This window comes from Lagenorhynchus albirostris, chromosome 1 (assembly GCF_949774975.1).
Source record: "Lagenorhynchus albirostris chromosome 1, mLagAlb1.1, whole genome shotgun sequence".
In the NCBI taxonomy this organism is placed as follows: Eukaryota; Metazoa; Chordata; class Mammalia; order Artiodactyla; family Delphinidae; genus Lagenorhynchus; species Lagenorhynchus albirostris.
Window position 1 is genome coordinate 166,994,089 of NC_083095.1, and position 26,654 is coordinate 167,020,742.

Below are 26,654 nucleotides of genomic sequence, written 5' to 3' on the forward strand. Positions count from 1 at the left end.
ACCTGCCCAGGTGGCCACCATCCATCCCTCCCCAGGCCTTGTTTTCATCTGAATTTAAATTTATGTCTTACTGTTTCAGTCTTTCGATGCTCATGTTCTCATACCTGGGAAAGGAGGGAAAAAGGAGTCCCAACAGAGGAAGAGAGAAGGGGAGGATGGGACTGAAGACGGGTGGGTGGGAGGGAGGATGTGTACAAAAGGAAGGGCTCCGCAGGGCCAGGTGGACCCCTGATGTGGCAGATACTCAGGAACACCTGTCGGTGGGATGCAGCAGGGTGCTCGCTGCGGGGGGCGCTGGCCATCCTTAGCAGGCAGAGGGACCCTCGGTTGACATTTGGGACACTTGCTCCTAAACAGTGGACCTGGGCCCGACCCTTGGCCCTCCCCTCCACTCCTTGACCCCTGGAGGCCAGGCCAGAGCCTCTGCTCTTTTCTGCACCCCTGGTTGCTTTGGCAACGGCTGCCGCTGGCCCCTGGCCTTCCAAAGCCCCGGCTGTAATGTGAATCTCAGGCAGGCTTGTTCGCTCCCCTGGCTTTGAAGACAATACGGGAGGGAATGCAGCAGCTCTGGTTTCAGAACCTGTCCCCGAGGACACCCCCCAAGTGCAGGAACAGGATCTGGGAGGAAAGGTAAAGAGAGGGCCACAAAGCAGTGCAGCTGGGGGAGAAGACCCCGGGGTGGGGTGGCGGGGTGAGGACCTTTCTGAGAACACCCTTTGGATCAGTGAGCAGGAGGGTCCACAGGCGCCGGTCTGTAGTTGATGAAGTAACGGCAGCTGAAGAAAGTGTCTTGTCCCTAGCCTGTTCCTTTGCTGTTTCATCAGAGACCAGAATGAAATCATGCTGTTCAGATCCACAGAGAATACCAAGCTACAAGGCAGAGCTAATGGGCTTCAGAGGACTGAACTGGTAAAGGAGACTTCATTACCTTAGAATCATGGGCCCAAACCAATCATTTTAAGCAATACCTTATGGGGGAAGTTTGACTGCCCAGAAATCGTCTGGAGGGTTCTAGTCACTCACAAACCCCGTGTGAGCAGGTAGGAACAAGACATCTTGGAAAGCAGATGTGACCAGAACACACCTGTGTGCTGGCCCATCGCCTGCTCCCCTCCACTGCCTAGAAGCTGGGAATCCCTCAGGGAAGGTGTGTGGATCTTGGACGTTAAGGTGACCGATGTCGTTTGAATGCAGGTTCCAGTATTGCATTTAGAATGTAAGTGATTGTGTAACCCAGGAGCTGTTTAATGGTGTGGTTAAACTCACTGGGTTTGGACCTTAACTCTAGTATTTATAAGCTGTGTGTCCTTGAAAAAGTTATTCATCTCTCTGTGTGTCAGTTGCCTCATCTATACGATGGAGATAACTTTCCTAGGATTTCATCGTGCTTTGAGCCCGTCACTCCGGATAAAGCACTAGTAAATGTTTCTAAGTCGTTGCTACTGGTGTTAGTGACTCAGCTGCGCGCTTTTAAAAGGTTGATGAGTTGCTTTTGCCTGGAGGGCCCTAGACTCGGACGGCTGGCCAGCCTCAATGTGTTTGGACAACTCAACTTCCGAACTCCTGGTCGCCCTGATACCATTACAATAATCATATATCCAGGTTCAAGGTCCACTGGAAGTCAAATCTTCTGCCGTCTTGGGCCTAATGGGTTCTGACCAGTTTATGTCATAACCTCACCGGCTGTGTCATTCTTTTGAAGGTCGTGCCCTGCCCCCTTCCCTCCTGTCTCATCGATGTTGATTTCGGGAGCTGTCACTTGCACTGGTGAGAGAAGTAAGTAAGTTATTTACACAGTGCCTTTCGACAGTGCAGGCCTCTGTCCCGGAGACTGGCTCCCCGGCAAGGAGGCCGTGTCTTTAACTGCTTGTCAAATTCTCTGTTTGGGAACCGCCTTCCTGCCTATGTGCCTTTCCCCAAACCCAAACCAGATGCGAAGCAACTGAAACTAAGCTGCGTCTTAAAACCGGAATACCGTCTCCCCCACTACAAACCCGTTCTACAAACCCGTTCGTCGTGGCCACCTGTGGCCCTTTACATAGTTGTAGGTTATTTACTTTGCCAACACTGTGAGTGTGTGATGCGGGTGCTCTTTTAAGGGCTTTGCAAACAGTGACCCCTTTAACCCTCATAACAGCTCCGTAAAGTAGACGCTTTGTCTTCATCCCCATGTGCTGGGGGCAGGGCTGGGGGGAACCTTGGCCTGGAGAAGTTCCATACGTGCCTCAGGTGCCTAACTCAGGTGCTGAGTTAGGATTCAAACTGGGGCAGCGAGCTCCAGGGTCCCTGGTCTTGTGCTGCCTCCCGTCCTGCCATGCTTTCTGAGTTGTCTGTAAGTAGCCTGGGATCTTCTAGAAGGCGGAGACAGTGTCTTCATAAAAAGATCTTATAGTGAAGGTGGTCAGAGACGACTTGTGATAATGCTGAAAGCTGTTGACCCGGAAGAGCCATTTACCCGCCCTGCCACCCATCCGCCCTTGAGCAACCGCGGCCCCAGGAAGCAGGAGAAGCAGCTCCTCCCTGCTGGAGCCGCTGCCCAAATGCCCTAAGGGGTGAGGGTCGGGCCCGGGTAGGGCAGTCTCGTGATGCCCGCTCCTCCAAGGGAGGCGGCTTCCCGGCAGCACTCACTTGACCCCTCGGAGACCTGTAGCCACCACACTCGGTCCAGCTTCCCCAGCGGAAGACGGCATCTTCTCTTCCATTGTTCTTGGAGGAAGTCTTGCAGCGAGCACAGACAGCCTTCCTTCCAGGCCCCCGGGCAGGCTTGTTGGAGCCTCACCGGGCAAGAGCCCCCAGATGCCCCTGGAGTCCCCGCCGGAGCTGCAGCTCAGGGAGGGCCCGGTCTCTCTCATTGGAGCTGGAGGCTGAGCTGGGAGCGACAAGGCTGGCTCCCAGTCACAACCCCAGCAGCTCGCATGGCCTGAGCCCGGGGGCTGGGCGGCTGCCGCTGCCATGCTGGGGGAGAACTCTCACGAGTGGCACCGCCTGGTGTGAGCAGAGGCCACACCCGTACCTGCCCGCAGGTCTGTAGAAGAATGATGGCTCTCACCCGTGTCACATGGGGCAGGGGGCATGCCTCTCCCCAGCCCTGGTGAGGTTTACTCCCCTCCCCACTGCTGGGAGCCTCTGAGCACAAGGGGAGTTTTGCTCTGGGAAGCCTGGGGTTTACAGCACGAGGTCTGCACTGAAGAGCACACAGATCGGAGCCCACTCCTACTGTGGGTGCGAGGTCTCTTCCCACGTGCCAGCAAGGTGGCAGGTGAGGACAGATGTGTGACCCAAGGGCAAGGCAGGAAGGGACGTTTGCCATCCAGTCGATCGGCTAGCAGGCTGCAGGGCGTTCCGAGTATCACCCCATCACACGTGAGGATATGTGATCCCAGCAACCCCGCAAAGCAGATGGGCTGGGGCTTCATTACATCCATTCTACAGATGAGAAAACTCAGGGCCAGAGAAGTGATCAGTGGAATGGCACCCCCAGCCCGTACTTTTCTCTTTACCCCTCTGCTGTGGAGCATGGTACCAGGCAGGGGGGAGGGAAATGAGGCGAGGGATTGCACAGACTTGAGACTGAGCTCCTCCTTGAATTAGGGGCAGGATGCCCTGCCTGCCTCCCCCGGGTCCCAGCCCTGCAGAAAGAACCCTGTGTCCTGGAAGTAAAGGCAGGCGTTGCGGCCAGGACCCAGTGATCACCAGCCCCCATTTTCCCCTTACCCTCTCCAAGGAGAGCCCACCCAGACTTAGCAAGCATTTCCTCTTTCCGGACACCGTCACCTGGTCACCCCCAGGATGCTCCTGGCCAGAGCCGCCTTTCCTTAAGAAAACCCAGGGATGGGCTTCCCTGGTGGCGCAGTGGTTGGGAGTCCACCTGCCAATGCAGGCGACACGGGTTTGTGCCCCGGTCCGGGAAGATCCCACATGCCGCGGAGCGGCTGGGCCCGTGAGCCATGGCCGCTGAGCCTGCGCGTCCGGAGCCTGTGCTCCGCAACAGGAGAGGCCACAGCGGTAGGAGGCCCGCATACCACAAACAAACAAACAAAAAACCCAGGGACATGCAGCCACTGGCAGCCAGATGGTGGACCTGAGGGACCTGGGAGTGTGGGTGCTGGCATGCACTGGGAGCTGCCTAATAATAGACCTGCACTCCAGGATGTTGAGTGACAGCCCCTCCACGAGCACAACTGGGACCGGGTGATGGAGGACTGGGGGACTGGGAGCCAGGGAGACTGGGTGTCCCCAGTGGGCTTAGTGAAGCTATTTTGAAGCCAGTTTATTGGGCTGCTGGGAGGGCTCCCCCAAGATGGCGTGCGGACCCGGCGGCACTGTGCTGGGAAATGATGGGGATGATGGCTCAGGGAAGCTGGGTCAGCTGGCATGGGAGCAGAAGGAAGGGGGAGGGGCACTGGGAGGGAAGGGGGCATCCACGGGACTCCAGACTGCAGGCAAGTCCCAGATGTCCCAAGTCAGTGGCCACCGCAAGTCCGTCCTGGAGGGCCGTCACCAGAGCTGCGGGTGGTTCCCATCCACGGGCTGAAGCCTGTGGCCGACCACACACGCAGCCCTGCTCTGGGTTCATGGAGGTCCCTAGACGCAGTACCACAGAGAACAGTCCAGGGGTAGAGGGCCTTGTGCTGCAGCCCCTACCCGCGACAACTCCTGCTGCCCCAGCACCCAGCCCCCCACCCTGAGATGCTTTGTGCTGATAATTCAGAGTCTACTGACTTGACTGAGAAACGATTACACAGATGTCCCGACGTTCAATCGTATGAGACATCCTTGACCAAATGGGGTTTTCATCTAGCTGGATAGAATATGTGAGTAAAAAGGTGAATGACATTACAACACAACCAGTGGTAAGAACCACAAAAGCCTCTCTACAATAAGAGTTCCAGACAGGGACGCCACAGTGCCCAAGGCTGGCCAGGCTTGAGGGGGATTTGAGGTTGAACTGAACTCAGACCCCCGTCGCGGCACGGGGGTGTGGGCAGCAGGCCAGGCGGGAAAGGAGGAACACACCTCGTGGGGGGTCGAGGTCTCCTCCCGGGGGTCTTTGGAGGATCAGGCAGATGAAGGAACCTGTCTGAAAGCTGAGGGTAAGGGGCTTAGTCCTAGTCCCGTGGCCGGTGGGTGACCGTCAAAGGTTTAAAAGGTGGGGGCCCAAGTGGGGTTCTCAGGTGATCAGTCTGGGTGTGGTCTGGCTGGACTGCAGGGAAGAAACAGCCTCGAGGGTCCTGAGCAGAGTGCAGGCCATGAGGCAGAGAGGCAGGGACCAGGGGAGGTGGGAGAGAGAGGCAAGAGGGGAAAATGATGACTCCACAGTCTCCAGGCTAGAAAATCCAATAAAGGGACGCTTGCTCACTGCCCTCTCGATGACTTAGCAGCCTAATTAAATGGCATCTTTGTAAGCGGTTCCATGAGGAGTGAGGCTGGTGCCCAGAATTCCAAACACAGGAGGAGTAGCGTTTGCGGGGAAATTGTCCGGCTCGCCATCCTCATTTGTGACTGACTGGGGCGCAGCCTGCTGGGCTGCAGAGACCAAGGATGAAGCCAGAAGGAGCCCTCCGGATGGAAGGAGAAAGCCCCCCACCCAGCGGGCAGACCCCAGCCCCGAATCCACCCTCCCATGCCCAGCTTTTGGGCCCCCCCGCCGTGTGCATCCATGGAAGGGGCCTGCTGACCCTCTGACGCAGACAACCCCAGTTTGCTGGGAAGCACACGTTTCGCTTCAAGTTTGACTGGCGCCGTACGGAGACTCACCACCCTTCTGTGCTTTCCATCATTGTGCTCATGATCTGGGGACCCCCCCCTTCCCCAGAACTTGTTCCCAAGTCTCCCACCTACTGTGACTCTGTTTCTCCTCATACTCACAGCTCCCCGCCACAAAAAAAGAGAAGGAAAAACAGTAATGAGGTAACAAAGAGGTGACGCGTGTCTGAGCCATCAGAGCAGGGCAAGGAGGCCTTCCCTCTCAAGGAGGCGGGCGGGAGCCATGGCTGCAGGAGGACAGAACTGTAACTGGGGCCGGGATTAGACCAAACTCCTCCCAGCCCACCCCGCCCCCAGGCTTGAGGGCCCCTCCCATCTGTCACCGCCCCTCCACCTTCCTCATTAGGGTCCTGACCTTCAGTCTTCCTTGTTGGTCCTCTGTCATATTTGGCAAAGTTATCCTGATGCCCTGAAGTCTTCATCTTATAGTCTCTCAGAATTCAGACAGGATGCTAGCAGTGTGGTTCAAATACAATTGCATTTTGCTTTTCTGTCTTGAGGTTTAATATATACAATAAAGTACCCAACTAAACCATTAGGAAGAACTTAAAAGGAAGACACACAATGACCACCCCCAAGTGGCCCGCTTGAAGATTTGGGGAGATGGGCAGACAGAGGGGACCTGAAACACCAGGCGCCCTGGGCCACCCTGCTGGTGACAGGGGCCCAGCCTGGAGGCGGAATGCACTCTCGGACCTGCAGCCATCAGGGCCTGCACCTGTCCCTGCCTTTCACCCCACCCCTCAAGAGGCCCCGGGACAACTTCCCAGGCCCAGACGTGGGGAACTTTCGAGGCTGGGTCTGGAACGAGGTCTTTCCGGGTCACAATCGTGCAGAGAGCTGGCCTCCCAGCTTGAGGCACTCTAAGCTGGAGGTCTGCACCAGGCGAGGGGGTGACAGGCGTAGCTAAAGGCTTCCCAGGACAATAGGCCGGGCCTGCTTTCACCTGTTGTTCTCAGCCGACAGCTGCAGGAGATGAATGAGCCAGAGATGGGCCAGCGGCGATGGGGAGGCCGTTCGGCCCCTGTGCGCCCTGTGCACGCACAGAGCACTGCAAACGTAGCCTCTGGAATGAGCCCGAGACTCAGACTGCATCCTCTCAGTGCAGGACTCACAGCCTCCAAGGCCCAATGTCACCACGGCCCGAAGCTGAGCTTGTCACAGGATTTTGGGCCAAGTTTCCCGCTGGGTCAACCTCGGGAAAGACACACGGCAGAGGCAGCAGGACCACGGCTGTGCTTTCCATCAGGGTCTGCTCTGGGAGCCCCTCCAGGCCACACCTGCCACAACTGCTCCTCAGCCACCCAGAAGGCAAATGCAGTGACCCGTGACCACGGAGGTTTCACGGCCTTTCCTTGCATGTTTCGCCTGCTCACGGTGTCACGCCCTGATGTTCCGAACTCATCCTCTTTCTCTGTTGCATTCGGCAAACTTCATCGGGATGCCTTGAAGTCCTTGACTTACAGATTCTCAGAATTCAGACAGGATGCTGTCAGTGTGGTTCAAACACAATTGCACTTTGCATTTATTTCTCGATGCTTATTAGATATGAAGCACCAGGCTAGGTCACTAGAAATAATGTAAGTGTTAAAATTGGAGCAATCCAGAGGCAATTAGCATGGCCCCTGAGCAAAGAGGACACACAAATTTGTGAGGCATTCCATGTTTTTGGATGTAACTGACCTTATTGTGGTAGTGATTTTGTTATACATGCATAAAAATCACTACTTTTTACACCATAAACTTACAAAATGTTATACGTCCATTTTAGCTCAACGAAGCCAGAAAACAAAAGAAAGCAAGCAAGTAAACAAGAAAGCAAGAAAGAAAGAAAGAAAAGGAAGGAAGGAAAGGAGGGAGGGAGGAAATAAAGAGAAAGGAAGGAAGGAAAGAGAAAAAAAGAGAGGAAGGGAGGAAGGAAGGGAGGGAGGGACAGAGGGAGGGAGGGAAGAAGAAAGAAAACTTAAGAGGGAGGTGACACAATTACCACTCTCAAGGGACCTGCTCGAAGATTTGGAGAGGTGAGCTCACAAATGGACCTGAAATACTGCAAGGACGGCATGAGAAAGAATAGAGTTCAGGGCCCACAGACTGATTCAGAAGTGAAATGCCATGAAAGGAGAGAGAATCCACCCATGCCGTGGGCGTCCCACAAGACTGGCTGTTACAGAGGATGGAGTCCTGTGATCCTATGTGAGTTGCTGATATAAGGGGAGTGTGTAGACTTGCCCAAACCCCAACCAAGAAAGAGGAAGAGTGAAGTGGTTCTGTCCCTGGGGGCGGCAGGAAGCCCATTGCTCTGGGGGTGGGGGGGCAGGACCTCCCCATCATTCTTAAATTACTGATTAAATGGGATTGAGATTTTTTCTTGACATACTTTATCTGCGTTTGTGGTTAAAAATATAGAAAATACAAATGAACAAGCAGAAGAAAATGTAAATCACGTGTATCCTCACCCACGGTACCACTTTGTCCCACGCGTCTTTCTCTACATGAGCACGGTTTTGCTAAATCGCAACTTGCCAAAAAGAGCGTAGATTTGGGGCACGTTTATCTTAGTCTGTGCTATTGTTGGATGTGTTCAAAAGGCGCCCACTGACAGTGATTCTTCTTTCATGTGCAGAGGGTTGAAAAGAGTTCCCTTTTGGGAATAATGGCCGTTATTTGTCACCCATCGACCTGGACGTCTTTGGATCCATAAAGGCAAGCCCTCTACCTGCCAGGTAGGATGGCCTGTTACTGCCCATTTCACCTTCGTTTTCCATGGTGCGTGCCTGTGACACGGTGTGGGGCGTGCGGTTTATTTCAAATTCTTCTAAGTAACGTCTCTGCCTCTCACTTAACCTCTTTAGTTCAAGCGTATTGAACCCACAGGGGCAAGAAAAGGTAGAGAAATAGCCATGTACACCCAGACATGGCCCCTGACCTCCAGGAAGCAGCCACCTTGGGAGAGGCGGCATGCGGATTAAAAACACCCTGGTAATACACAACAGAACACGCTCACAGGCTTGCACACTGTAAGGGCTGGAGAGGGACTGAGAAATAGCCTGGTCCCCCCACCCCAACTTTGACATTACAGATGAGAAAACTGGTTCCAGAAATGGACTTGTCCAAATGCCTCTTGCAGAGCCCCAAAATGTCTGTTTCTGAGCCCTCATGTAATTTCTTAGCAGTTTCTGTGCCTTCTGTTTGGGACACAAGCACGTCAGACACATTTTTGCTGAGTCTGTAGTAAATCACTGTGACTCACACCATCTTCCTCCAAAAGGCAAAATAGCCCAGAGCAAGTCCAGAGCCTTCCTTGGCCCCAGAGCGTTGAATGGGGGCCAGTGACGTAAGTGCTGATCCCACCGGTGCTGGGACAGAAAGAGAACTCGGGGGCTGTTCTTCTCCGAAAGCCCCTCCCAGTGGAGTCACTGGGGTTTTATAAACCAAATGTCTTTACAGCTAAAATGAATAACCATGACCTCAGCCATCACACATGCAGCCTCTGCTGCTATACATTTAGCATCGCGGGGTCTGGGTGGTGTCCTGTAAATAACCGACGTCTGGGGCACATGTGGGGGAGGAGCTGCCATCAGGAAGGGTTCTTGTTGGAGGCCAGAGACTGGAGCCCGTGAGCCCCACCGTCATCTGTTAGCAATTTCTCGTTCCCATTAAAGCCAGACGCTGGATCTGTTTGCGTCGTCCAGACCGTCACAGGGGATTCATTTTTACGTCTTGGACTCGGGTCTCCGAACCACATCAGTTACAGCCCTTGGTGTTGCCAGTGGGGGGGTGTGAGATGAAATGAGGACAGTCTTATTGGGAACAGTTCACAGATTGTGCGGAGATGAATCCTGCGTTCATGGTGAGAACAGAGGAGGGGAAAAAAATCGAGATTCTAGGCAAATCAACCCCCAAAATATGATGCCTAATCACGATCAGCAAATCATTGCATTGCGGAGTGTAGGCTGCATTCATACCTAACTTTATGAAGGTCGGGCAACGGAGACTTAGGACCCAAATTTAAGGAGTAACTTCCAGAGTTACAGAAACAACATGCCATTATTATTAGTTGTATTAGTATTAATTACAGCATATGAAAATTGAGCTGTTATTAACTAGCCTCATGGAAACTATAAAGCACACAGTGGACCAGCCAGAGAAGAAACCTGGGGTTTGTCCTGGGTCTTCCATGAATTTCTCGGTGACCTTGAGTACGTCACAGGCATAGAGCCTCAGTTTCCTCTTCTGTCAGATGAAGGGTTTAGATGATCCAAATTTCCCTCCATCCCTAACTAGGACTCGGATTCTAAGCACCTTTAGGAGGTGTGGAAATAAACTGTCAGCAGAAAAAGTCATGCTTGACCTGAGAAATCATCGTACCTTAGCCGTGGGTGCTGCTGGGCTGAAAGACACCAGAGCCTCATAGACAGAAAGGCCAGTGCCTTCCCAGAGTCCACAGTCTAAGACAGCCATGATCGCAGCCACGGAAATTTGGGTCCACACCACAAAGCCCTCCGCCCTGGAGGCCACTAAAGAGCTATGAGACTGCAGGCTCTCCAGCCTCTAGGCAACCATGTCCTGCCTTCCAGGGAACACCCCTCCCCCAGGAGAAGAGCCAAGGTTATGCCCTGGGACAGGTACCCTGGAAAGTATATGGAGAACAGTCTTCAGGGAACTCCCACACCTCACTGAACAGGCCTGACTTGGTCAAAAAACAACCCAGCCCCACAGGAGGCTCATCACACGACAATTCCACCAAATCCTGGGAGAAAAGGGACATTTGCAACCAAGAGTTTGTAGGCTGTCTCCTCTCTTGCTCCTTCTGTTTCCTGAGAGTGACTGATGGTGCCCTGGCCAGGAAGGGCCGCCGGGGAAGTCATTTCCTCCTCAAAGGCGCTTGACTCACCTCTGATTCACCTCGAGTGAGTCTGCTCAGAACCAGACAACGCGGGCAATTTTCCTGAGCCCTGATCTGTTGTAGTTCTTGACTCGAGGCCCCCATCACCCCACGTCATGTCGCTTGTGCAGGAAGCTGGGGGCTGGGGCCTGTGGGGCTGAGTCCTAACCCTGTTTCTCTGCTCTGAACTTGGTATGGTTCAGAAGGCGTCCTGCTCATCTCCAGCTTCTGGGCCAGGGGAACAGGAGGATAAGGCTGCCAGATTCACAGGGGCTTGGGGCCCAGCCACAGTCGGGACCAGGCCCCACTTGTCCTGAGCACACAGGAGACCAGGGGCACTTGGCAGTCACCAGCCTGGTCTTACAAAGGAGTCCGACAGCAGCTCTCACCAGGCTTGACATCCGCGGAGTTCACATCCTAAGAAAAAAGCAGAGGGTATTTTCCACTTAAAAAGTCTTAATTGTCCACCAACCACATTTCTTCCAGACTTACTCCCAAGGCTTTGTGGAGGGACCTGCAGCTGACAGCCTAGGAGAAAACAAGAAGACTCCATACTGTGCCATTTTTCTGAGTGTTGTGTGCCCGGGGACACACACACATGTACAACTAGTAGAGACCATGCCTTAGCAGCCCCATCAGGATGGGCAAAGGCATCAAATGACCAGAACGGTTTTGGCCAAGATAGAGCTGCCCCATGGGCTCCAGCTGGTGAGAGAGGAAGTGGCAACTCCACCTGCATCCCATAGAGGACGCTCTCAGCCTACACGGAGGTGACCTTCCTCTGCCCATTCACACCTGCCATTCCACCAATAATCACTGACTCTACAAGATGGACCCACATGGTTGACCTGCACCATGGCAACGGCCTGGGGCTGACCACCGTCTCCGTCAGACCATGGTGGGGGGCTTCCCAGGAGGCACTGAGCTCACAGCTGACGCCACTGAAAACAGGTGGGGTGGCAGGTGGTCACCTGAAGGAGGACAAACATGCTGGAGAGGAGCAGATGTCTCTGCAGATTTGCCCATTCCCGGGGGGCCTGAGCACAGGCAGGATGGGTGACCCAGGGGCTCTGCAGAAGCTTCCACAGACCCCGCTGATTCTCACAATCTGTGGATGATCCAGGAGCAGGCTTCTCCATGAACAAAATACATGGTGTGATCCGAGACAGGAGAGTGGCTATGGAGGAGAAGGGGGCTGGGGGACGGTCCTCATCCTCTGCTTGGGCATCAAGGGCAGCTGGTGAAGGGGAGGACACGGTGTCATCCTCACGGGACACGTGGAAATGTGAACCCTGGAGGGTTTCTCTTCCTGAATTTTCCCCTTTCGAATTCAAACTTTGTGCCTCAATGTCCCCTGAGTAAAGGCAGCAAGAATGAGAATAGGAACATCTATTGGCTACTCCGTGTGCACCAGGCACATTTATTATTAACTCTCTTAATTCCAAGGGAGGCAGGAGGCGGGCAGGAAGCAGAAATAGCCTGCACATTTCCCTGGCTTTTTGTGGTGGATGGGAGAGAGTCAGTGTCTTGAAGAAACTTACAGGGAGAAGAATCTGGCCTGCAAGGAAGGAACCAGGGGGGAGGAAGAAGGAATGAGAGAGAGGACTGCGGTTCCCAGGGGGGAGCCAGTGGGGCCCTGTACCCACACTCTTGGAGAGGGGCAGGTGGGAACACGAGCAAGATCCTCCTCCAGCCTCAAGCCTGATGTGGAGGTGTGGGGCCGACTGCTAAGCAGTGACTATTTCAACGGCTCCCGAGTAGACTGGGCGTCAGGCCACAGGACCGTCCCCCAGAGCTTTTGCTCTACTCAAGACCCTGGAATATGCCACAATCTTTGGATGGGGAAGCCCGGGAAGGATAGAGGTTAATTTTCCCAGCATCCTGGAGAAAGATGGGCGTGAGATCAGATAATTACATCGTTAATAGAAAGATAAAGTCGGCTGTTTCTTTTTGCACTCAGAGTCACATATGCTACATTGTCTTTAAATTCCCAGCTCAACACTCAGCAATTCTTCAATGAATGTTTATTAAATGACTGTATGAGCCAGAGTTAAAAAGAGGGTTAAAGATGGATAGATCACAGACCAGTGGTTCTCAAAGTGTGATACAGGGAACCCTGAGGGTGTCCAGGCTTTCTGTAACAATCCAAAGACAGTTGCTAGTTTCCCTCTCAGTCTCTCACTGTGGAGTTTCCACAGGCTACATGACGTGTGATATTGCAAACAATTGAGTGTAGAAGCAGATATTACAATCCCATGGTCTTCTATGAAGCCAGGCATGAAAACCGTTTGCAAAATGGAGAATGATACCACTCTTTTCACTAATTTTTTTTGTTTTGGAAAACATAGTTATTACTCATAAAATATGTTGTGTTAATGTGCAATGAGTTTATTAATGTATTTTAATGAATTAATACATAATATATATTTTTAATTTCTCAGCTTTAACTTTTAACATAGGCATCCATCGATAGCTATAACCCAAATAAGCAAAAGCTCTTGGGGTCTTCATTAATTTTTTTTTAATTAATTAATTTATTTATTTTTGGCTGTGTTGGGTCTTCGTTTCTGTGCGCAGGCTTTCTCTAGTTGCGGCAAGCGGGGGCTACTCTTCATCGCGGTGCGCGGGCTTCTCATTGTCGCGGCTTCTATTGTTGTGGAGCACGGGCTCTAGACGCGCAGGCTCAGTAGTTGTGGCTCAAGGGCTTAGTTGCTCCGCGGCATGTGGGATCTTCCCAGAGCAGGGCTCGAACCCGTGTCCCCTGCATTGGCAGGCAGATTCTTAACCACTGCCTTTTTTAATGAGAAGCCCCTCATTAATTTTTGAGAGTGAGGGTGGTCCCAAGAGCAGGTTCTTTGGGAACTGCTTTAACAGAACAGAGCAGGGGGGATGAGGTCGGGGCAGAGCTGGGGAACAGGAAGGCAGATTTGCAGCTGACTGTCGACCTCTCCAGGCTCATCCACCAAATGAAGATGCTGGACCCATAGTTTCCATCCTTAACAGTCTCTAATTTCACAGGCAGAGGCAGAGATGGAAGCTCAAAAAAGCCAACGGGGCCCTCCCCAAAATTCTGTCTCCCTCAAGTGCACCATGGAAATGCCACAGGGTGGGTTCGAGGCTAAAAATAATTGCCCCAAGACCTGGAGGTCAGAGGGCTCCTCCCAGAGCCAGAAGGGGGGATGATGTCAGTGCCCAGGAGCCGGCAGCATTCCTGGCCACTCAGGTCTGTGGGCGACTGCTCAGGAATCCACCATCCTTTTTTGCCTCCAGAATCTCTGCCTGAGCCGTGTGTGTGTGTGTGTGTGTGTGTGTGTGAAGTAATCCCATTCAGGCTCTAACAACGTCCTTTCACGGAAGCCCCGGTGGAGGAACAAAGCTCAGAGCCTTGCTTTTCAGACGGCCATGACTGCCCCCATGTTGGGGCCCCAGTGAGCAGAAGTGCTAAGGAGAGAGCGGGTGGTGATTCCAGCAGCCATGACATCTTTTCCTTTCTACCCCGTCCCTCGCCAGGGCTGGAGCCCACACTCCTTTGCGGGGTTATTGGAGAAATGCTCTGAAACACTGTTAAAAATACCCACTAATAAATAAACACAAGTCATTTCTGAAATGTACCCAGGAATAGCCAACTGACCAAATAACCAATGTTGTTCTTCAGATTCTGGGAAAAATAGAAATGTAGGCATGGTTTATTTTTCCATTGCCCAAAGCAGCAGCATTGTACATATATGCTAATTTTAAGTTTCTGTTTCCATGCTTTTTTATGCTATCATCTTGTAGCTTGCAGCAAGAGAGAAGAAGGAGAGAAAGGGAGACAATGAGAAGGAAATAAAAAACAGAAGTGGGAAGGAAGATTCTACTCTTCTCTTCCAACTCTTTTGATAGCATTCAGAAAAACAACATAGTCTAGGTTTTCATGCTTCCTTCACCCTGGTAGACATGAATGATAAAGACCCAAGATGGCAGGTGAGCCATAGAAGGATGTTATCAACTTCCAGATCCCAAAAGAATCAGAAGAAAAGAGAGAAATCTGGGAACAAGAGAAAGGCCACGATAAAGACTGGGGTGACTTGAGGCATTAGAAAAGGAGTTTGAATGTAAGTAATATAAAATAACTAGTATTTATTAAGCACCTGTGATCTACCTGTCATTTGACATGCGTTGTCTCATTTAATCACCAAAAAGCCTTTTCTCGTGTACAGATGAGGTAACGGCTCAAAGAAGTGGACTCATCTCTGAGTTCTCAGTGGTCTGGCTGGTGTACGGAGCCCTCGGCTTGTCCGCTCACCGCCACACCTCAGTTGTCTGCCTTTCCCGTCTATCCCCGCTGGGCGGCAGAGAACCCCGTGAGGAGGGGACCAGGTGGCGGTCAGCCTTGCAGCTCCAGCCCCCGCACGGCGCTGACACTGAGGCACCAGCACGACAGCAGATCCCAGCCAAGCGCTGCACTTGGCAACTAGGATGTGGTGCTGGAAACAGGAGGAGCCCGTGTCCTCACGTTGTCAGGGGGCTGAAGGGCCCAGCAGGGGGGCCGCCCCAAAGGGCAGAGGTGGCACAACCTGCCTACGGCCACCCCGACCCCGGGGGAGAAGGAGGTCGGGGTACGGCCCTGTGTTGGGGGGCTACGGCCAGGGGCTTTTCTTCCCCAGCCCACGGGAGAGCGTGCTCCTCTCTGAGGCCAGGTGAAGCTCAAGTGAGGCTCATTCAGGTGTCCTTCCTCCAGGCAGGGCGCCGGCTTCCCCTTCCAGCCGGTACCTGCTGAGCAGGGGCGGAGCATGTGGAAGTACCTAGGAGTACATGACACGGTCCCCCAGGTGTGGGGTATGCGTGAGGGCCAAGGTCTCTGGGGTAGCCAAATCAGCAGGGGCTTTAAGAGACCAGGGCCCTGGAAGGAAGGAGAGGACATCCTCCCAGTTCAACAAGGCTCTGGAAGGCCAGAAAGGCACTCAGAACCTCCCACGGCTCCCCCTGAGCAGAGGGGAAAGAGGGGAACCCGGAGCAGGGGCCCCCCGCTCAGATGGGGAGTGTCTGCCCGAGGTGGGGCTGGGGGACACAGCAACTCCTTCCTCGGGGAGCCTCCAGTCGCAAAAGGAGCCTGGGACCACCACACACACACACACGTGGGCGTGCACACGCACCCACATACAGGCACACACGTGCACACACACGCATGCACACAGCAGACCCACCATCTACACAGGACCTGCCATGTCATGAGAGGCCCCAGTGCCCACGGAACCAGACTGACGTCGGGACCCTCCACCACCAAGCACAGCCTCACTCAGGTAAGCAAACTTCTTCCTATGCCACACCTCCCCCCTACCCCGTTTTAACTGAAGTGTAGTTGATTTACAACGTTGTGTTAGCTTCTGGTGTACAGCAAAGTGATTCAGTTTTATATATATATACTCTTTTTCATATTCTTTTCCATTATTCATTATATACAAGATACTGAATATAGTTCCCTGTGCTGTACAGTAGAATCTTGTTGTTTATCTATTTTATATATAGTAGCGAATATCTGCTAATCCCAAACTCCTAATGTATCCCTCTCCCCTTCCCCTTTGTAACCCTAAATTTGCTTTCTATGTCTGTGAGTGTTTCTGTTTTGTAAATAAGTTCATTTGTATCATATTTTAGATTCCACATATAAGCGATATCGTGTAATATTTGTCTTTCTCTTTCTGACTTACTTAGTATGATAATCTCTAGGTCCACCCATGTTCCTGCAAATGGCATTATTTCATTCTGTTTTATGGCTGAGTAATATTCCATTGTATATATGTACCACATCTTCTTTATCCATTCCTCTGCTGTTGGACGTTTAGATTGCTTCCATGTCTTGGCTATTGTAAATAGTGGTGCAATGAACGTTGGGGTGCATGTACCTTTTTGAATTATGGTTTTCTCCAGATATATACACCCAGGAGTGGGATTTCTGGATCATATGGTAGCTCTATTTTTAGGTTTTTAAGGAACCTCCATACTGTTCTCCAGAGTGACTGCACCAGTTTACATTCCCACCAACAGTGTAGGAGGGTTCCCTTTTCTCCACACCCTCTCCAGCATTTATTGTTTGTAGACTTTTTAATGATGGCCATTCTGACCAGTGTGAGGTGATACCTCATTCTAGTTTTGACTTCTATGCCCCCCTTTTTTTAACCTTGAAAAAATTGTGGCATATAACACACATAGAGAAAAGTGTGTAAAACAGAAATGTTTGTGAATTATTATGAAGCAACTGTGTAAGCACGTGTCTCTTCAGCTGCTGGAACAGAACAGCAGGCTGGGGCTTAAACAACAGAAACTTATTCCTCACAGTGCCAGAGGCTGGGAGTCCAAGAGCAGGGGTCCAGTGTGGTCGGGGTTCTGGGGAGAGCCCGCTGCAGGCTGCCTTCCGTTGTGTCCCCACATGTCTGGGAGCAGAGAGGACGCCGGCTCTCTCGTGACTCTTACGGGGGCACAAACCCATCCCTGAGGCTCCACCCTCATGGCCTCATCTCATCCCAAGGCCCCACCTCCTAACACCATCACATGGGGCGGAGGGGTAGGGTTTCAACATGTGAGTTTTGGGAGGACACAAGCATCTAGTCTATAACACAAGCAGGCAGAAAGCAGAACATGGCCAGGCCCCCAGAATCCTCCTGCAGGTCCATCCCAATCTCCACCTTCCCCTCTCCCAACCCTCCCTGCTACCTGACTTCCAACTCTGCCCTGTAGCTTGGCCTGGCTTTAACTGAAACCATTTCTTCATTTTCCCTTCTCTTCCCCACCTTCACCTAGAGTTGCGTCATGGGTTGAAATATGTCTCCCCAAAATCCATATGTTGAAGTCCTCACCCCCAGTCCCTCAGAATGTAACCTTATTTGGAAATAGGGTCATTGCAGATGTAATGGGGTCATCCTAGAGCTGGGTGGGCCCTAATTCAACATGACGGTGTCCTTACAAATAGGGGAAAACACCATTGAACATGAAGGCAGAAATCGGGGTGATGCTTCTACAAGCCAGGGGACACCAAAGTTTTCCAACAAGCCGCCAGAAGCAGGGAGAGAGGCCTGAACGGATCCTCCCTCAGAGCCTCAGAAGGAACCAGCCCTACTGACACCTTGATCTTAGACTTCCGGCCCCCGGGACTGGGAGATGACCCATTTCTGTAGTTTCTGCTGCCCAGTGTGTGGTGCTTCGTAATGACAGCCCTAGAAAACGAATACAGTCCTTCCACAGCCTAGGAGAGGGTATGAAAAGGAGGTGCAGAGCTTTGAATTGGCTCATAAGTCATGGTTTCAAACTAGACAGACTAACTTTTAATATCAAGAGTGTGCAGAGAGCAGTGGAATCTGGTCCAGCTCCTGTTCAGGGAGAGGATTGGGGGTTGCAGGGGGGTGAGGTTGCCATCGGGTTGGTCGAGGAGAAACACTTCCTGCGTCAACACACAGGTCGCAGCTCTTCGTGGGGTGGCTGGAGGCTGAAGGGGCTCCTCAGGGTGTCTCTGTGTGGTGAGGTGTCTGGGGGGGGGCCCACCCTGGCGCCGGTGGGAGAGACGTGACCCACATCTGGCTCGGTCACCCTGGGGCTGATGCCACCCGTCGGTATGGCCTGTGCTCTCACCTCCAAGGGAGACTGAGTCTTCTGCCCAGCGTGACCTCGTTTCCTGTTCTGTTTCCCCCTCGTGCAATAGAAAACTCCCTCCTGCACTGGGGGCGTGAGGAGTGACAAAGGGAAATTAGTCCAAGGCTTTCGTGATATAGAAGTTGCTTTAGAAATGGTAAACAGCGAGACCGCGTCGTTCCCCTCAGGAGACATTTGTCTCTTCTCTAAATCACTGGGTCAAGACTTTGGTTAAACTTTAAAATTAAAAAGCAGCAGCAGCGGGCTTCCCAGGAGAGCGTGCATGTGTGTGATGCATGGTTTCGGCCCTGAAAAGCACTGCTCTTCAGTGGTTTTCTGGGTGGCGAGGACAGGGCATCCTTCCCTGGGTGTCGGGGCTCCTGGGCACTGCGGCAGCTGGTCAGCACGCCCAGCGTGACATGGTGGCCGTTGGGAGGCAGCACTTTGCACGGAGGTCTCGTTGGACCCACCCTGCCTTCCCCACGTGGTCCTGTTGGGAAGCTGCCAGCTGGCTCCAATGTCCAGATGACACAACTTTGTCTGGGGCCCCTCGAGGGACGTGGAACAAAAACACGGATCAGAGGGAGCCAGACACAGAGAGTGCAGGTTGCCGGACCCTCCACGTGGGGCCCCAGAAGAGGCAGAACTGCCAAGCTGCTGGCGTCCGTGTGCCCCTGCCCTGGGCTTGGGGATCAGTGGAAGGGACAGCGACAGGGCCCCTGGGGGCTGACTCTGCTTTGTCTCCAGCTGGGGCTGACTTCACGGGCTCAGTTTATAGAATGTCAGCTAGCTGAACGCATACAGCTTGTGCATTTTTCTGTCAGTACATTCAGTGAAAAGTGAGACAGAGAGAGACAAAGACCGAGAGACATAAAGACAGAGAGAGAGAGACAGTGACAGACAGAGAGACAGAGACACAGAGAGACAAAGAGAGACAGAGAGACAGAGACAGACAGTGACAGACAGACAGACAGAGACAAAGAGAGACAGAGGGGAGAGAGGGCAACAGCACAACCGAAGTACCCTTCAAATGTTGGGGTTGCTGCAGATTTCAAGCTGTCTTGTCTTCTTCTACAAGGGATGAGTTCCTTCTCGCCCTCTCCTAAAAGTGATACTGTCTAATGTCCCAAATCAGAAAGAGCCTGTTCTCTAGCCTCAGAAGGGAGAAGTTGGCCCACTTTCCTGCTCCCTACAGGAAACGGCCCTGTGAGGAACATGGTGCTTGGGCTCCAGGACATCAGGCAGATGTGATGTAATTACTGATGCAGGACCTGGGGGCAGGCAGCCGCCCCAGGGGCTGCATGGACACAGGGACACCCTCCCCACCTGTCTCAGAATTAGGCTCCCTCCCACTGGCTCTGTCTTCAGTGGTCTCCACCTGCTTCACCCAGGATTCCTCTGGGGAAGACCTGAAGGTGAGGTGGAAACTGAAGCCTTGGGGGTGGGGGGCAGGGCTGCTGTGGGATCCACGCTCTGTTCCTGAGGCAGCGTCATTCCCAGAGCCCAGGTGAAAACAGCACATTAATTCGCAGAACAGGCATCGGCCAAACTGAGTTCCACTCCTCCTAAGACCTAATAAGTAATCTCTCTCTCCACCTAAAAATATAATCTGGCTTTAAATCCAGCCCACAGGGTTATATAAGGCGCGGGGAGCAGGGAAACAGCGAGGCTGAGCTCTCACTCTGAAAAACGAAAACAAAAATCGTGCCCACGAGCAGGCGCGGACCTTATGGGCAGAGGTCTTCTCGTGTGCCCTGATTTCCCCAGCGTCAGCCCTGATGGCTTCATCAGAACATGCCTCACTGACTCAAGTTAAAACCTTCACGTAGCTGCTTCTCTCACACTCTGTCACCTTAAAGCATCTTAAGGCCAGATTCCCCTAGGGCCACAGTGGAAAGGGACCATGATGTCCCCTCCTGTGACAATTACCTCCTGTCCACAGCACTCGAGCTCTGAGCTCTTTACCAGAGAGTCCAATGAGTCAGGTCTCAGGATCCTGAAATCTGGACAGACCCTCCCCCTGCCCCCCTGCCCCTCGGCCATGGACACGTGAGAATGCATCTCAACGTGATTGGAAGGCCAGGAACTGGAAGTGATAAGACTGCCCAGGCGGCTTTTACTTTTGCTTTTACCTCTTAAAAGAGCTAAAGGCGCACATTGTTCAAGCCATAAATTTTTTAAAAGGTTAAGTGGATCCAGTTACATGATGTATTTGTAGTAACAAGCCCAGAAGTGGAGATCAGGAGGCAACAGGCCCAAGAGTTCTAATTCCATCACTTTCCAGGGTTTAATTCGGGGGTAGATCTTGCCCCCTCCCTGGGCCTCCATCCCCTATATAAGCTCAAAGGAGGGCATCAGATGGTCACTAGGTCCCTTCTGGGTCTCCAGGGTCTGATTCAATTCCTCCTGGGTTTCCCACATCAGCGTTGGGCCTCCCGCAGCCATGGCGTCTCCTGGTGTTCAATAGTCAGGCCCACGGGGTCTAGCAGGTCCAACCGGTGGGTCTCACTGTTCTAAAACCCGGGGTCCACCAAAGCGAATGCCCCCGAATGGTTGTTGTGTGACCCCAACTCAGCAGCTGCGCATGCACTGCCGTCTACCTAAACGGACAGGCACAGAGTATGGGCAGGTGCCGGGGTAGCCTGGACATAGAACACAGGTGCCCCGGAGCCAAGGCAGCTCCCTCACCAAGAGCATCACACACTCTCCAGCCTAGAAATGCTGTTGCCTGGACACGAGCGAAGTGAGGTGTGCTGGCCGTTTCCTGCCTAAAGGGAGCACAGTGGAGAGGTCACAGGTCACCACAAACAGGCAAGCAGGGCCCTTCCTGGACTTAAACACCAATACCCAATTCCGGTTTGGCCATTGAGGTTCAGGCTGGTACCTAGAAGCCCGGCTCACAGTTTCCGCTGACTCATTTCCGCATCTTCCCTGGGGAGACTGAGGCCTGTAGGTGGTTTTCACCTCTTCCGTGACCACACCAAGTGGGGCTACAGTGTCACACAAAATGCTGGTTTCAAAGTGAGAAAGCAAGAGGGAGAGGTGTGCCCGGGTGAGTGATTCCAGCCCGAAGGGCAGACTCACTGATGGCTCCAGCCCAGCAGGCCCAGGACCGGCGTGCAGAGGTGCCCCTCACCCTGGACCCCGCTCCTTCCCTTCCGTAGACTAGATGTGTTCTCAGCAACCGTGCGTGGATGCAAGCCTGAGTCCAAGAGGAGAGCCTTCTAGAAGCACTGTTTCTCCTTTTCCAAAGAAGAAATGGTTCTTTCAGAGAAGCCCCCTCCCCGTCCCCAATTAGTTCTCAGGCACATCCCTCCTGCCAGGAGAGCAGTCTCGTGCCCAGAAGGAGACGGGGCTTTAACGCCCCACACGCACACAAGATCCCATCAGCTGCCCTCACCCAAGCTGCCCCTGGACGTTATTCTTTTTTTTTTTTTATAAATTTATTTATTTACTTATTTATTTTTGGCTGTGTTGAGTCTTCATCGCTGCATGTGGGCTCGTTGCGGTGCGCGGGCTTCTTATTGCAGTGGCTTCTCTTGGCGTGGAGCATGGGCTCTAGGCGCGTGGGCTTCAGTAGTTGTGGCATGCGGGCTCAGTAGCTGTGACTTGCAGACTCTAGCGCAAAGGCTCGGTAGTTGTGGCACACGGGCTTAGGTGCTCCACGGCAATGTGGGATCTTCCCGGACCAGGTTTCGAATTGGACCAGGAATCCGCATTGGCAGGCGGATTCTTAACTACTGCACCACCAGGGAAGTCCTGGATGTTATTCTTTTCTTTCTTTTTTTTTTTTTAACATCTTTATTGGAGTATAATTGCTTTACAGTGGTGTGTTAGTTTCTGCTTTATAACAAAGTGAATCAGTTATACATATACATATGTTCCCATATCTCTTCCCGCTTGCTTGCGTCTCCCTCCCTCCCACCTTCCTTATCCCACCCCTCCAGGCGGTCACAAAGCACCGAGCTGATCTCCCTGTGCTATGCGGCTGCTTCCCACTAGCTATCTATTTTACGTTTGGTAGTGTATATATGTCCATGCCACTCTCTCACTTTGTCACAGCTTACCCTTCCCCCTCCCCATATCCTCAAGTCCATTCTCTAGTAGGTCTGTGTCTTTATTCCCATCTTACCCCTAGGTTCTTCATGACCTTTTTTTTTTCCTTAGATTCCATATATATGTGTTAGCATAAGGTATTTGTTTTTCTCTTTCTGACTTTCTTCACTCTGTATGACAGACTCTAGGTCCATCCACCTCACTACAGATAACTCAATTTCGTTTATTTTTATGGTTGAGTAATATTCCATGGTATATATGTGCCACATCTTCTTTATCCATTCATCTGTTGATGGACACTTAGGTTGCTTCCATGTCCTGGCTATTGTAAATAGAGCTGCAATGAACATTCTCCAAAGAAGATATACAGATTGCCAACAAACACATGAAAGAATGCTCAACATCATTAATCATTAGAGAAATGCAAATCAAAACTGCAATGTGATATCATCTCACACCAGTCAGAATGGCTATCATCAAAAAATCTACAAACAATAAATGCTGGAGAGGGTGTGGAGAAAAGGGAACCCTGTTGCACTGTTGGTGGGAATATAAATTGATACAGCCACTATGGAGAACAGTATGGAGGTTCCTTAAAAAACTTAACATGGAACTACCATAAGACCCAGCATTCCCACAACTGGGCATATACCCTGAAAGAACCATAATTCACAAAGAGTCACGGACCACAGTGTTCACTGGACGTTATTCTTGATGCGTTTTCTCAGCCTTATGCTGCTGTGGACACCAGGGACCGCCCTCCCCCCCACCCCACATCCATTGTTTGCAGAGAACTGACACAGCCCAAGCTCCAGGTGATTTTTCTCATCACAGGTGTGGTTCAGGGAAGGATGCAAAAACTCAGTCCGCGCATTCAGGGTGAAATGCAGGGTTTGTTCTCTCTTTGGGGGAAGAGGCGCCCCCTCCCTCCTCCTGGAGGCGAACAGGAGAGCACATGCCCCGGGAGGTGTGACAGCCAGGCCATCACCATGAGGGAAGCCAGCCTGAGGACAAACCTGCCCCATGGAGGAGGCGGGACTCAGAGAAGCACAGACAAATGGACCTCTAGTCCTGATGAGACAGAATTCCCAGAGAGAATCCCCCAGGATCTGGCCCTACCTCTGGACGTTTCCGTCATGTAAGCTGACAGGTGCCCTGCTGTTAACATCAGGTGGATATGTATGTTCTTTACTTATTTTCTTTATTTATTTTGGCCACGCCGCATGGCTTGTGGGATCTTAGTTCCCCGGCCAGGGATTGAACCCGGGCCACCACTGTGAAAACGCTGAGTCCTAACCACTGGACCGCCAGGGAATTCCCATGATGTGGATTTTCTTGACCCATGAAGCACTCTGGTAAAACCATCTTTAGAAACCTTTGCTATTTGCATGCATCTGTTATCACACAGGAAGTAAACACGTCATGCTTGCTATAGAGGTCACTCCAAGGCGAATCCTAATCCCTCCCTTCCAGCCAGTCGCCCCACCAAGTCCCGCTGTCCAGGCATTCAGGAGCCACGGAGCAGGAACCTCTCAGACGTCCCACTGTGACATCCCGACTTGTCCCTACAACGTGCTGAGGTTGTAGATCCTTGAGCAGAACGGGCAACGTGATGAGCGAGAGATTCTGGGAGGATTGTCTGGTGACGTGAAGAAGCAGAAGAGCCAGCGGGAGGCAGCAGCAGTGATGGGGGCGGGGAAGGGAGAAGTTTGAGAGACACGTCCAAGGAGGAAGGGCCGATGCACTCAGAGGGACCAGGGGCCAGCAGGGACCTGCAGCTGTGCAGTGCCCGGCAGAGGAGGACATGGTGGGGGTGGGGTCTGGGAAGATGAGCTTAGCGATTTGGCGACATGAACTGCGATGTCTGCAGGAGTGGTATCAGGAAGCACCTATTCTGGTCTTAGATCATTTACAATTTTGTTTCTGTTTTGCTTGGCGGGGTATGTGGGAGTTCGAGTGGTGAGTGAGAGGTTTATGGGAAAGAGAGCATGAGAAATCACTGCTCTGCTAAGAGAAGTAAAGACAGGGATGAAGGGAAACAATGCTTGTATTTCACTGTTAAAGCCTCATTGGCTGTGGGGCGAACATCACCAAGGCTGACATGCAGGAAATTCTGCTTGGTTCCTTAAAAGGTAAGTTCGGCTGAGAAGGTCCTTCCTTCTAGGAGATATTTTAGAATAAGTGGAGTAGATTCCCTCACACACACACAATGACATAAACTCCTGTAAAGCGGCCGACGTTTGCTGGGTATCTAGAGTCAGAAAGTATCCCATGAAAACAACAACATTTTACAATGAGGAAACAGCCCAGACAGATGAGCGGTGGTGCTGGACTGCAATCAGGCCTCCCGGTCCCTGCACTAGAGTCTGGGGTCCATCCAAGTCCTGCATCATTACTGCGTTCCCCCTTTCACTCTGAAAAGGGCCTGATTTGGACCATCCATTATCTGGTCCACTACCTATGGGGTGGAAGAGTCTGGATGCAGAGTCACCAAGTCCTTTTCTTGGTCGCCGTGAGAGCCTGGCGGGAGACTAGGATTGAGCGGAGGCGACTCTGCGTTTGAGAACCTGAGTTTTCTGCCTGCTGCCTGGTGGGCTCTGCATGGGGGCTGGAAAAAGGGTCCCTCCTCTTCGGGGTGTGCAGTACGAACTTCTCTCTTTGAATCTGTAGTCGGTGAGTCGCCTGAATGCCTGCCCATCCAGCTCTCTCCTCCGGCCAGCCTCCTGGTTCACTTCTGAGCGATCTGGCCACCGAGGCGCCGTCGCTGCGGGGACCACGGGCCGCCGAGGGTGTCTGCGTCCCTCCGCACGGTCCCCACGCCGCTCGTTTACGTTCTGAGCTCTCACAGCACAAGTTCAGCGGCCGCAATCTCCCGAGTCCTCAAGAGTTTCGGGGAACTGGCCTGGGCCAGGGGTGTCTGCTCGTGGTCACTGCTGTCTGCACCTCGGGACGCATGGCCGAGGAGACGGGAAGAGGCGCTAGAAGGTTGGTGTGGTTGACAGTCACAGGAATGCGGCCACAGACAGGGGACAGAGTCCCGTCGAGGTCTCGCTGTTCTTCCGGGCAGCTGTGCGGTCTGCTCACCTGTCCTCACTTCCCCGCGGACTGGTGAGAGAAGGGCATGTAGCAAGGCAGGTGCATCCTTTCCAAAGAGCAGAAAACCAGCGATTCCTCCCCAAATGGTCCATGAGGCCCAGAGCTGAAGGTCAAGCTCGACGTTCTGTGCCAGGACCTCCTCCACTGCCTGTCTCTGAAGAGGCAGCAAGACCTTGCCACGGTCTGTCCCTCTGCTCACCATCTGAATGACACTAATCTCGGCGTCCACGCCACGTGCCATCCCAGGCAGCCTCCCGACAGCAGGATGGGGCCCGGGTCTGCATTCAGAACCTGAGTTCTCCACACGTACCCCTGTGCCTGTGACCCCAGCCAGTGCAGACTGAGGGGTCTAACAGAAAATGGACAATCAACAGTCTGACGGTGCTTCCCACTAACATGCGTGGGAGTTATCAGAAGCCACCATGAAAGCTGGGTGTCAGGCCCCGTTCCAGCCACTGATCAATTCTGATTTTACTCCCAATGTACAGCTGAGGAAATGGAGGCCCAGAGATGTTAGCTCTTTTGGCCCAGGTCACACAGTTAGGCAGAGGCAGAGGTAAGATTTGAACCAGGTACTTGGAAGAGCAGTGGTGCTCCAGCGTTCACTGTACAGACACTACACCCTCTTAGACCTAAAGAGGCATCTCCCTGTGACCTCCAAGAAGCCATCCGCCTCCAATGGCTCTAATGTAGGTAGCAGGGCTGGGGGAATTTTAATGTCACCCCTTTGTCTTAGTGAGCTCGGCTGCTGTAACACAACACCACAAACTGGGCGGCTTATAAATAGCAAACGTTTATTTCTCACAGTTTTGGAGGCTGGAAGTCCAAGATCAAGGTGTGGCCAGGGTTTGTGTCTGCTGAGGACCCGTTTCCTGTTTCACAGACAGCTGTGTCCTCAGCTGGAGGAAGGGGCGAAGGAGCTCTCTGGGCTCCCTAATCCCATGATGGCACTAATCCCATCATGGGGGCCTCCACCCTCATGACCTCATCACCTCCCAAATCCCCACCTCCTGACACTATCCCCTTGAGTTAGTGCTTCAGCGTATGAATTTGGTGGAGGACAAACATTTACTCTGCAGCACCCTTGCTCTCCTTCCTGGGGCCTTTTGGTTTGGGTACATAGAAACATTATTTGTGGGAAAACTCAAAATGGACAAGCTTTGGGGAAATGCTGGGGTACTGATGTGGGCATGGAAGGAAGCTCACATCCTGAGGGCAGGCACCGCGCCTGCCTGCTCCCTGCCGT

At 52.6% G+C, this 26,654-nt stretch overlaps 1 non-coding gene across 1 annotated transcript; it reads left to right on the top strand.

Annotated features, from left to right (window-relative positions):
• Positions 1 to 7,332: 7,332 nt before the first annotated feature.
• Positions 7,333 to 7,436, top strand: LOC132504668 (U6 spliceosomal RNA). The gene has a single exon (XR_009535016.1). It is a non-coding gene; the product is annotated as a U6 spliceosomal RNA (small nuclear RNA).
• Positions 7,437 to 26,654: the final 19,218 nt, after the last annotated feature.